Raw genomic sequence first — 9,383 nt, 5'->3', positions numbered from 1 at the left:
TTGAAGAGACTATCCTTTTCTTATTGTGTATTCTTGGAAACTTAAACTTAACTCAGATATTAGTTGATATGGTGAGTCTATTTCTGGGCTTTCAATTTTGTTGCACTGCTGTAGGTATCTGTATTTATGCCTGTGTTACATTGTTTGTATTTCTATAGCTTTGTAAAATAGTTTAAAATCAGTAAGTGCGATGCCTCCACCTTTGCTGTTCTTTCTCAATATGCATTAGTTCTTTGGGATCTTTATAGTTCCATTTACATTTTAGGATTGTTTTTTCTATTTCAGTAAAAAATGTCACTCATATTTTGATAGAGATTGCATTTAATCTGCAGGTTGCTTTGGGTAGTATGGACATTTTAACAATATTAATTTTTCTGATCCATGATCGTGGGATATGTTGTGACTTCTTCCATTTCTTTCATTAATGAATGTTTTATGCTTTTCATTATGCAAATTGTTTGCCTTCTTGATTAAATTTATTCCTAGCCTTTTAATATTGATTTTGATGCCTTTTTTTTTTTTTTTTTTTTTTTGAGACGGAGTCTAGCTCTCACCCAGGCTGGAGTGCAGTGGCGCGATCTCGGCTCACTGCAAGCTCCACCTCCTGGGTTCACGCCATTCTCCTGCCTCAGCCTCCCAAGTAGCTGGGACCACAGGTACCCGCCACCACACCCGGCTAATTTTTTGTATTGTTAGTAGAGATGGGGTTTCACCGTGTTAGGTAGGATGGTCTCGATCTCCTGACTTCATGATCCACCCGTCTCGGCCTCCCAAAGTGCTGGGATTACAGGCGTGAGCCACTGCCCCCGGCCGATTTTGATGCCATTTTACATGGGATTGTTTTATTTATTTTTCTGATAGTTTGTTGTTAGTGTATAGGCAATTCTAATTTTTGAATGTTGATTTTGTATCCTGTATCTGTATTAAATTTGTTATTAATTCTAAAAGTTTTTGGTGGAGTCTTTAGTGTTTTCGTATATAAGACCTGACATTTTCAAACAGAGCAATTTTACTTTCCTTTCCTATTTGGCTGTCTTTTTCTAATTGATACATAATAGTTGTAATATTTTGGAGGTACATGTGATATTTTGATAAATGCAAAAGTGTGTAATGATTAAATCAGGGTGATTGGTATATCCATTGCCTCAAATATTTATCTTTTTTTTACGGTTGAGAATATTCTAATTCTTCTTTTCTAGCTATTTTGGACTATGCAATAAATTATTGTTTTTTTTTTTTTTTTTTTTTTGAGACGGAGTCTTGCTCTGTCGCCCGGGCTGGAGTGCAGTGGCCGATCTCAGCTCACTGCAAGCTCCGCCTCCCGGGTTCACGCCATTCTCCTGCCTCAGCCTCCCGAGTAGCTGGGACTACAGGCCCCGCCACCTCGCCCGGCTAGTTTTTTGTATTTTTAGTAGAGACGGGGTTTCACCATGTTAGCCAGGATGGTCTCGATCTCCTGACCTCGTGATCCGCCCGTCTCAGCCTCCCAAAGTGCTGGGATTACAGGCTTGAGCCACCGCGCCCGACTCAATTATTGTTAACTAGAGTCACCCTACTGTACTATTGAATGCTGTATCTTATTTATTCTATTTAATTGTATTTTTGTACTTATTAACCAACCTTTCTTCACTGCTCCCTCCCCCTATGCTTGCCTGACTCTGGAAGCCGTCAATCAACTCTCTACCTCCAAGAGATCCTTTTTTTTTTTTTTTAGCTCCTACATATGAATGAGAACATATGCACATATGCTATTTGTCTTTCTGTGCCTAGTTTATTTCACTCAATATAGTGACCTCTTATTCCAAGTTGCTGAAAATAATAATTTTATTATTTTAGAGGGATGAATAATATTTCACTATGTATATGTACCACATTTTCTTTATCCATTCATCCATTGATGAATACATAGGTTGATTCCATACAATGGCTATTGTGAGTAGTACCACAATAAACATGGAAGGACAAATATTTCTTTGATATACTGATTTCCTTTCCTTTGGATAAATACCCAGTACTTGGATTGCTGTATCATATGGTAGTTTTAGTTTTTTGAGAAGTCTGCATATTGTTTTCCATAAAGGCTGCACTACTTTCACTCCTTCAACAGTGTGTAAGAGTTCCCTTTACTCATCATCCTTGCCAGTATTCCTAATTTTTGTCTTTCCGATAATAGCTTTTTTTTTTTTTTTTTTTTTTTTTGAGACGGAGTTTCACTCTTGTTGCCCAGACTGGAGTGCAATGGTGCGATCTCGGCTTACCACAACCTCCACCTCCCAGGTTCAAGCAATTCTCCTGCCTCAGCCTCTCGAGTAGCTGGGATTACAGGTATACACCACCACGCCCGGCTAATTTGTTGTAGTTTTAGTAGAGACCGGGTTTCTCCATGTTGGTCAGGCTGGTCTCGAAGTCCCGACCTCAGATGATCCACCCACCTCGGCCTCCCAAAGTGCTGGGATTACAGGCGTGAGCCACCACTCCCAGCCTTGATAATAGCTATTCTAATTAAGGTGAGATGATATCTTATGGTTTTGATTTGCATGTTCCTGATGATTATTGATGTTGAGCATTTTTTTCATATACCTGTTGACCATCTGTATGTCTTCTTTCAAGAAATGTCAAAATCCTTTGCCCACTTCTTAATGGGATTATTTGTTTTTGTTTTGTTTTGTTTTGTTTGCTGTTGAATTATTTAGGTTCCTTTTGTACTTTGAATGTTAGCCCCTTGTCAGATGAGTAGTTTGAAAATATTTTCTCCCATTCAACAGGTTGTCTGTTCACTCTGTTGATTGTTTACTTTGCTGTACTGAAGTTTTCTTAGTTTAATATAGTCCCATTTGTCTATTTTTATTTTTGTTGCCTGTGCTTTTGAGGTCTTAGTAATAAATCTTTGCCTAGACAAATATCTGAGTGTTTCTTCTAGGTTTTCTTCTAGTGTTTCTATAGTTTGGGGTCTTTCATTTAAGTCTTTAATCCATTTCGAGTTGATTTTTGTATATGATGAGAGAGAGGAGTTTAGTTTCATTCTTTTGCTGTGGATATTTAGTTTCTTCAGCATCACTTATTGAAGAGAGTGTTATTTACTTGACACCTTTGACAAAAATCAGTTGGCTGTAAATATATGAGTTTATTTCTGGGTTCTCTTTTTTGTTTCATTGGTAGATGTGTTTGTTTTTATACCAATACCATGCTGTTTTGGTTAATATAGCCTTGTAATATATTTTAAGTCCAGTAGCATGATGCCTCCAGCTTTGTTCTTTTAATTCAGGATTGCTTGGGCCATTTGAGATCTTTTTTGGTTTCATACAAATTTTAGAATTCTTTTTCTCTATTTCTGTGAAAAAAATGTCACTGGTATTTTGATAGGGATTGCACTGAATCTATAATTACTTTTTGATTCATGAGCATAGGATATCTTTCCATTTGTATCCTGTTTAATTTCTTTTACCAGTGTTTTTTAGTTTGTCTTGTAGAGGTCATTCATCTTCTTGGTTAAATTTATTCCTAGGTATTTTTTTTCATTTATTGCAAGTCGAGTTGTTTTCTTGATTTTTTTTTTTCAACTAGATTGTTATTGGTGTGTCAAAATGCTACTGACCTATGTAGGTTGATTTTTGTATCTAGAAATGTTACTATACTTATTATCAGATCTAAGAGTTTTTGGTGGAGTCTTTAAATTTGTATAAATATAAGACCATGTAATCTGCAAAGATGGATAATTTGACTTCCTCTTTTCCAATTTGTATGACTTTTCTTTCTTTCTCTTGCCTGATTACTTTGGCTAGGACTTCCAGCACTAGGTTAAATAGGAGTGCTGAAAGTGCGCACCCTTATCTAATTCCAGTTTTTAGAAAAAAGACTTTCAGCTTTTCCCCATTTGGTATAATGATAGCTGTGGACTTGTCATATATGCCTTTATTATGTTGACGTATGTTTCTTCCATTCCTAGTTTGCTGCATGTTTTTATCATGAAGGGATGTAGAATATTATCAAATGCTTTTTCTGTTTGTTTATATGATCATGTGCTTTTGTCTGTAATTCTATTGATGCAAATATCATGTTTATTGATTTGCATATCTCAAACCAATCTTTCATCCAATGAATGAATCCTACTTGATCATAATGAATTCGCTTTTTGCCATGCTGTTGGATTTGGTTTGCAAGCATTTTGCTAAGGATTTCTATGTTTATATTCATCCGGGGATATTGGCCTGTAGTTTTCTTTTTTTCATTGTGTCTTTGCCAGGTTTCGGTTTCAGGGTAATGCTGTCTTCAGATAATTAGTTAAGGAAGGGTCCTTCCTATTCTATATTTTAGAATAGTTTCAGTAGAATTGGTACCAGCTCTTCTCTGTATGTCTGGTGGAATTTGCCTGTGAGTCCATCTGGTTCAGGGCTTTTTTTGGTTAGTAGGTTTTTTTACTACTGATTCAATTTGAAAACTTGATATGGTCTGTTCAGCATTTCAATTTCTTCCTGATTCAATCTTGGGAGATTTTGTGTTTTCAGGAATTTATTTCCTCTAGGTTTTCTAGCTTGTGTGCATAGAGGTGTTCATAGTAGTTTCTGAGTATCTTTTATATTTCTGTGGAGCAGGTTGTAATGCTAGCCTTTTCATTTCTGATTGTGTTTATTTGAATCTTCTCTCTTTTTCCTTTGTTATTCTAACTAATGGTATTTATCCTTTTAAAGAGGAAACTTTTGGTTTTGTTGATCTTTTGTATGAATTTTTGGATCTCAATTTCTTTCAATTCTGCTCTGATTTTAGTTATTTCTTTTCTTCTGCTAGCTTTGGAGTTAGTTTGTTCTTGGTTTTCTAGTTCATCTAGAAACTAGAGGTTAGTTTATCAAAACTAGAGTTTCAGTTTAACTAACGTTTTGATGTTAGATAATTGATTTGAGATTTTTTTAAGTTTCTCCATAGGTTATTGGGGTACAGGTGGTATTTGGTTACATGTGTAAATTCTTTAGTAGTGCTTTGTGAGATTTTGGTGCACTCATCTCCCAAGTAGTATACAATACACTCTATTTGTAGTCTTTTATCCCTTGCCCCTCTCCCACCCTTCCCCCAAGTCCCCAAAGTCCATTGTATCGTTCTTATGCCTTTGCATCAGATTGATTTTTTTTTTTTTTTTTTTTTTACGAGATATGTATCTCTTCCTTCATTTTCTGGACTGCTTTAGAAGTTGCTTTGTGTTGATTTTCAACTTTGTCTTAGATCTCATTGCGCTTCTTTGCAATCCATTCTTTGAATTCTTTATCTGTCATTTCTGAGTGTCCGTTTTGGTAGGGATCATTGCTGAAGAGCTAGTGAAGTTCTTTGGTTGCATCAATACATTCAGATTTTTCATGGTGCCAGCATTTTTTTTTTTCTGATAATAAAATATTTACTGAGGTATACTTTAGAGAATATAGTAAATATAAAATTCAGGATCACAATATGAAGCAATTTCAAATCCTCTCAAAGGTCAACACAGCCCTCAAAACTCTGTAGACGTAAAACCACTGTGGAGACACTAAAAGCAATTCGACTAGTACATAAGTGGATTTTCATGAACATTTACAACTAGAGCATATGAATACCTTTCAAGTGCAAAACCACACCACATTACATTAATGCAGCATGAATGCATTCATTATTATTCTCATTAGTCATTAGTAGTCAACTTGCATAAAACATCAGATAAAAGCACATGGAGTTCACAAAGTGGCCTAAAAAAATTAACCTGTCCTTGCAAAACACACATTGTAATGGAAGAAGAGACGTTAAAAAAAGTATATGCACACTATAGAAGCTGTGCTCATTCCAAGGATCTCAAGTGTCATTTACTTTTCTGTAAAATAAAATTACAAGAACCAGGCACAATTAATATTTGGGAGGCAGTGTGTTGCTAAAATTTCATTTAACTGGTTATTCAATGATTTTTTAAATCCTCATGAATCTTTTCTGTCCTGAGGTAGCTGCAAAATAAATCATAACTTGGATATCATCTAGAGCTGAAGCTTTGACTTTTTATTCATTAAAACTAGTTGTTGAGGCTGGGCATGGTGGCTCATGCCTGCAATCCCAGCACTTTGGGAAGCCAAGGCGGGCGGATCGTGAGGTCAGGAGATTGAGATCATCCTGGCTAACACGGTGAGACCCCGTCTCTACTAAAAATACAAAAAAAAAATTAGCCGGCCATGGTGGCGGGCGCCTGTAGTCCCAGCTATTCAGGAGGCTGAGGCAGGAGAATGGCGTGAACCCTGGAGACGGAGCTTGCAGTGAGCTGAGATCGTGCCACTGCATTCCAGTCTGGGCGACAGAGCAAGACTCCGTCTCAAAAATAAATAAATAAACAAAATTAAAAAATAAAAAATAAAAAACTAGTTGTTACAGTAACTACCTTTAGATATTTAAAAGACAGTTGACAAATGGGCCTCTTACTACACACACAAGATGATGGCTATGTGGGAAAGAAAAATAGCTGCTTCAGAACATGGGAGATACTGTCCACCATTCCATTTTAGATTCTTTATTGTCCAAAAACCCACCATGAACAACACAGTGAAAGCAGACAGATCATCATCCTTTGCTGTAGCCAGGGAAGAAAAGGTCTAGTAGAGTCTGCAGAATCTCATGGGGAATTATGATGTAATTCTGGCCAAGATCATTCCAGTAAGCAGGGCAGGAGAAAACCTGTGCCTTAAAGGAGAGCTGTAGGCAATCTTTACAGACGTTGTGGAAGCACTCCGTTGTCACAGGCTGGTAAACTAGCTTCTGGCAGCAAACACACATAAAAGAATGTTCCAATTTTTTCAGAAAATTTGGTCCTTCTACAAGATATGCAAGCATTTCATCCCACAGCTTCTGGTTTTGACAGTCTTCTCTGATGAGATGTTGCTGTTGAGGAGTTAGTTGAAAAGTCTCAATTGCTTCTGCTGAATCTGATGCTTTGTATACTTTGGAGGCACTTAGACATCTGAAATCAGCCTTTTTGTGGTTCCACTGGCCTGCTTCTTTGACTCTCCTTTAGTCTTCTTCCTTTCTTTATCTGAAGGGTAACCTGATGGATACTGTAAATGTAGACATAATCTCCTTAACCATTCTATTACTTCAGAGGTACAAGGAGCAGGTTCAACATCATCTCTTCTTAAAAGATAGTGCCAAATCAAGAATCCATGGCTTGATGAAATCTCTGGCCAGTATTTCACTACCTTATAAATGCCATCATATCTGTTGCCTTCTTCGGGAGTATATTTGCTGATCTTCCTCCCTTTAAAACTGCATATCACTCTGATTGGCTTGCCAGTTCTCAAATTCTAAGACTCTGCTCCAATTCTATCACCCAATGGAGCATCACAGTTTAGGGCCAATGCCCTGTTCGTGTTTGTTAATGTTTGATCATCTGAAGGTGTGCCAATTCTTTTATTACCAGCAAGCTTTTTGCTACCACTTCCAGTGTACAAGAACTCATCACCTCAGTCAACTTTATTTGCAAATCCACCAGCCAAGACGAGAATAAGCCCCATCATTACTTCGACCATGAAGTCCACCAACATGGGGTCTGTGAACACCTACTTTACTCACTTGAACTCTAAATCTCCAAGTTGATCCAACAGGAATAGGTCCATAATGATTAGAAGAGACAATAGCACATTCTCTCATATGACCAACACAAGTCATTCTCTTACACCAATCTCTCTGGCTTTCAGTACTAGTGGATGGCATCTTTGCTTTCTTTTCGTGCATCTTGAGTCTTTCACCAGCCTTTACAACTTAACTGGAATCAGTTACAGGAAGAACAATACCAGTATTCCTCTTCTGGGACCTTATCCAAAGGTGTATTCAAGCAGTAAATATGATAAGCCACATTACATTCATCACATAGAAACTGTATGTTGGGTTCATGTTTCCCACCACATACAAGAAAGAAGCAAGAATGGCATTTCTTATCTGGGTCTCCAGCACATAGGTCACATTCAGGGTTATTTCTCCTTAAAAACTTTACATCTGCGAACAAAAGAGGATGGGCTCCAGGTTTCTCAATCTTGAAGATTTCATCTACAGATACTATCTTGCACTCAGTTAATGTTCCTTCAGAACCCTCCCCTCCCCACCTAGGAAAATTTTCACACGAAGTTCTTTTTTGGTCCTAGAGATTGCCTTCAATGTGGTAATTTCTGCATCAAACCAGAATCCTCTTTGTCTAGGACTTTCTATGTTATAATTAACCATTATCACATCACCAATATTTAGTTCCTTTCATTTCAAATGGTTCTAGCTTGTGGTCTAAGGTCCTTGATATTCATTTCTAGAGTACCACTTTCTGGGTATTCATCATACTGGATATGGCAAATAATGTCTTCATCAGCAGCGACAGAGTCTGAATTAGATGTAGAGAATACATTGTCCAATTTATTTATGTTTTCTTTGATTTATGATTATATTTCCATTAGTCCTTTTACAAGAACTGTCATTCTTCAGTGGAGTTTTGCCACGGACTGTCCATCAGAAGCTCTAGTAATGCTATGTATGTGTGCTTCAAACCAAGCACCAAGGCCGACAGCTCTGGCATCCACCAATTCATTTACCTTATATAGTTCGAAGCTAGGATCAATAAGATGGACATGAGCTGTTGTAGATGGCTGACTGGAAGGTCCCACCCTTGGAGCTTTCTTGGCTTTAGGTGGACTATCAGAACAGGGTTTAACCTCAATCTGCGTAGATGTTCCAGGAAGATGATTAGGGTCTGGATAACTAGCAGCTGAATTATGTCATTCATTCCAACATCCTAGTCAAATAAGGTATATCCATTTTCAAACTGCTTACTCTGGTAGAAGAGGTGCTGGCACTCAGGCCGCACGTTGAACAGTGCCTACATCTGCTCGCACTGCTCCTCAATCATCGCTTTGTGAGACATGTTCTCAAAGGTACACATCTTGGAGCCGTCCATGATGCGAACCTGGATCCACATCTTGGCACTGGGAGAGGAGCCGGTCCCATTTGTCTCCCCCTGTGCTCAAGGCGCCGCACCCCGCCCCATCCACGCTGCTTAGCCTGTGGCTTCGGCCCTCCGCGGCAGGCGGGTGAGCGCACACACCGGACCCACCCGGAATGACGCGGGACCCAACAGGAGGTGGCAACTCTCAGTCCGCGTGCCAGGCCACCGAGCTGAGAGATAACCGGAACCACTCTCTGTTGCCTCAGGCAACGGGCTGATTCATGGAGTGCTCAGTGGTCTAAGTTCTCTGCTCAGCCCCAGGGGGATGGGGGCCAATATAGATGGGGCTTGACTGGGCAGGTCTGCCCAAAGGTCCCCCAAGGGAAGGCAGAAGCACCAGTACTGAGGGAGAATCTAGTGGGTGGCCACCAAGCACTCAGAGCTGTGCCTGGGTGTGGAGCTG

General features: G+C 38.7%; 1 pseudogene; it reads right to left on the bottom strand.

Moving 5' to 3' along the window:
* Positions 1-6,504: 6,504 nt before the first annotated feature.
* On the bottom strand, positions 6,505-8,953 carry LOC117078067 (annotated as a pseudogene).
* Between the last annotated feature and the right edge of the window lie 430 nt (positions 8,954-9,383).

This window comes from Trachypithecus francoisi, unplaced genomic scaffold (assembly GCF_009764315.1).
Source record: "Trachypithecus francoisi isolate TF-2019V2 unplaced genomic scaffold, Tfra_2.0 Lachesis_group6, whole genome shotgun sequence".
In the NCBI taxonomy this organism is placed as follows: Eukaryota; Metazoa; Chordata; class Mammalia; order Primates; family Cercopithecidae; genus Trachypithecus; species Trachypithecus francoisi.
Note: the sequence above shows the minus strand (reverse complement) of the source record. Positions and strands in the feature narration are given on the sequence as shown.